Raw genomic sequence first — 3,746 nt, 5'->3', positions numbered from 1 at the left:
CTGACGTCGACAAAGAAAAGAAACCGATGTCTATAAACAACAGCAACAAAGTGGGGTGGGGGGGGAGAGAATTTAGGGTGGGGGCTAAAAGGAAAAGGCGGAGTCAAGGAAGAAGGTTTAAAATTAATAAAGGAGCGGTAGAGGCAACCTGTATTAAATGCCTAACCGCCACCGCCTGTCTTCGCTGGAGTCGCCTATGATGCTGGGCGGGTTTCTGCAGAGCCTCCAGCCAAAATAGACTAGGAAGACCTAGAGATCTGTCTCTAAAATTTGCCAGAGAAATCCCTGTATCAAAACCCTTGCCTTCTGTTGTGCTTAAAGACTCCCTGAGCCTTCTCGTGCGTGCAACCTCCCTAACTTCGGCTATTTATGTGGCAGACTCTGTCCTCCAACACTAAAACAAAGGCCTAGAACAGTGCTTGGTATATAGTATTAGGCTACCAAAAATTAAACTTTTATTGTGCATGTAATTGAACATATTTTAAACAATTTATTTTTGATCTCTTAGTTACATTTATTTGGAAGAATAATACATACCATCTTTCCCAAACTGGAACATGGTACACCAAGTGAATGGAAGGAAGAAAATAACAATGTTATTAAGTATGGTATTTTTGGGGGGTGGGGCGGGAAGTGGGATGGAATGCCAACTATAATAAAGTGATTATACATATCAGAACGTGGCCAGGGGCTGACTGTGGAAGGAATCATCAATTACTCATATGTAAGTTCAGGTTGAAGTTGAGAACTCAAGAATAGGTTTGACATATTGAACCCTAGTGATAGAAAATCTGACAAGCTGTGGGATAACATCAAGATCATACATTATTAAGGGCTCAAAGAGAAAGTAAATGTTTAGAAAATAATGATGGCAACATATGTACAAATATGCTTGATACAATTGATGTCTGGGTTGTGGTAAGAGCCCCCAATCAAATGAAAAAAAAAACATTAAGAAAGCAAAGGTCATTAAAAATATAAGAAAAAAATACAAAGGACCAAAGTGAATGTCAGAAGAGACTCAAATTTGCTCTTGAAAAAAAAGTAAAGCAAATGGGAAAAAATGATGAAGTAAAAGAACTGAACACAAAATTTCAAAAGTCAGCTCTAGAAGACAAAGGATTATAATGAAATGTGCAAAGGCTGGAGTTAGAAAGCCAAAAAGGAAAAGAAAAAGGAAGGATAAGCTCCGTATATATCAAGCTGAAAGACTTGAAGAAAAAATTCAAGCCTTATCTTGCAATATTGAAAGATTCTTTGGGAAAAAATATTGAATGAAGCAAGAAGCATCACAAGAAGATGAAAGTAATACAAATAGTCACTGTACCAAAAAGAACTAGTTGACACTCAAGCATTTTGTATATGATCAAGAATCAATTATATTGAAGGAAGAAGTCTGAGCTGCACTGAAAGAACTAGAGAAAAACCAGACTCCAGGAATTGATAGAATACCAATGAAAATGTTTCAACAAGCTGATTAAGCACTGGAAACAAGTACTACTCTATTCCAATAAATCTGGAAGATAGGCTACCTGGCCAACAGATTGGGAGATCCATATGTGTACCCATTGTAAAGAAAGGTAACTCAAAAGAATGTGGGGACCATTGAGCAATATTAATACAACACACAGGTTAAATTTTCCTGAAGAAAACTTACTAATGGTTGCAGTAGTACATCAAAAGGGAGCTGACTAAAATTCAAGCTGGATTCTGAAGAGGACACAGAGCAAAGGACATCCTCGTTCGGATTGCTGCTGTCAGGTAGATCTTGGCTAAAGCAAAGTATATAAAAAAGATGTTTACTTGTCTTTTGACTGTGCAAAGGCATTCAACTGTGTGGATCCTAACGAACTATGGAAAACATTGAGAATGGGAATTCCTGAAAAAGCATTGTTCCCATGCTGAACCTGAGAATATTGTGTTTTAAAGAAGGACAGGTCTGTACAGAGTGTGTGCCCTTTCACCATACTTATTCAATAAATGTTGGGCAAATAATCAGAGAATCTGGACTATATGAAGAACATGGCAACAGGATTGGAGGAAGGCTGAATAGCAACCGCAAGGTCGGTAGTTGGAAAACACCAGCCACTCCTTGGGAGATAAATGAGGCTTTCTACTCATCCTATAGGGTTTGTCCTATGGGCCTCTACCTAAAGGGTCACTATGAATCAGAATTGACTCAATAAAAGAGTTCAATTTTGGTCTGAGGGGAGATACAAGGAGCCATCTTTAACATTGGCAAACTACCTCTCTCTGCCTTCCCAAATTTATCAGAGAGACTGATCAAGACTGCTGCCTCTCCCAGTCTCTTTGGGATTTGTCCTGGTTATCTTGGCAGTTCAATTTCGGGTAAAGTACTCAAGAAGGCATTTGGACTGTCTCAAGGTTTAGGATAAAGTAAGGCTCTGATTGTAGTACACAAACTTCCACAAAGCAATGCCTTTTAGTTTCAGGCACTAATGCAGTATTGATAAAGGGGGTGAAGTGTTAGCCTGCTTTAATCAAAATATTAGAAACACAACATAATTTAAGATTTAGTTGTATATCCCAAATCTAAGGGCCTCCTCTCTTGCAGCAAAAATTACTTTTAAGTTTAATTAATAGGGATGGTCTTCTAACTCAGAAAGGTGGTAAAGCCATTACAATAGGTAGCCAGGCATGAAGCATCCCTATTTAGATAAGCAATGGAAATTTGTGCTCAGGGGATGGTGGTCTGGTAATGCCTGGAGAAGTATAGGTATCAATGATTGTTTCCTGTAATCATTGCAAACCTACTTTTTTGTTACATAGTTTGGGGTATGGTTTCCTATGATCATTGCAAAATATTTTTGTCACATAATGAGGGGTATTTAGCTTGATTTTCACATGATTTTTAAGCAGCTTGGAGGTAGCAAATCCCACTGTTTCCTTCTGTCTGTCTGGCTGTTCCGCTGACAGGCGATTTCGGGCCCTTACTTCCGGCAACAGTACCGCGAATAGTACTGAGTAACAGGTCCTTTCGAATAGTACTGAGTAACAGGTCCTTTCTGGATTAGATTCAGTGGGATATTCTTGGCTATAATATTTGTGCAATTTCTCTTCCACCTCATCCCACAGCTTTCGACCAAAATTATTGTTCTTAATTAAAACGTCATGAAGAAAACTAGTTTAAACGGAAAGTAGAAATTATGTCGACTGAAACAAGCCCTGGAGCCTGAAGAATCTGGGTTCCTTTCCCAGGTCTACCACTTGCCACGTGCCTGCAGCCTTTAGGAGGACTTCCCAGAGAAAGGCTTTCAAAAGCTGCGACACTGCCATTGTTTACGTAACTATGGCCCAAACAGTAGTTGTCTACGAAAAAAAATCCCAGCTGACAGAGACAACCGTGTACGTTTTCTTGCTTTAATTCTCCGAAGAGTCGGATCTATCTATTTTCCATCTGCGAACAGATCCAGGTTTCTGCCATCTAGTGACCTCTGCTTCAGGCTACTGAATAGAAAGCCGTGCATGACCCGGAAGTCGTCCTTTCCCTTTCCTTCTAAGTAATTGTCTCCGGCTTCATCGGCTCGCGCGGCATCAAATGCTGCTTGGTAGCTGGTGCAGCCGGCTACTACGCCGGCGGGGAATTTGCTCCGGAACGCCTTGGCCTTGAGCGTGGATGGCGGGAGGGAACGAAAGGGGCGGAGACCAGGTTACGCGTGCGCAGTGGCGTTCGACACGGACGCCAAGACGCACGCACGTACGCACGCACGCCCGTCCTCCCTCCC

The sequence above is a fragment of the Echinops telfairi genome, unplaced genomic scaffold, assembly GCF_000313985.2.
Source record: "Echinops telfairi isolate 266 unplaced genomic scaffold, ASM31398v2 ScPeMD7_7467;HRSCAF=8505_1, whole genome shotgun sequence".
Lineage (NCBI taxonomy): Eukaryota > Metazoa > Chordata > Mammalia > Afrosoricida > Tenrecidae > Echinops > Echinops telfairi.
This window is presented reverse-complemented; position numbering follows the sequence as displayed.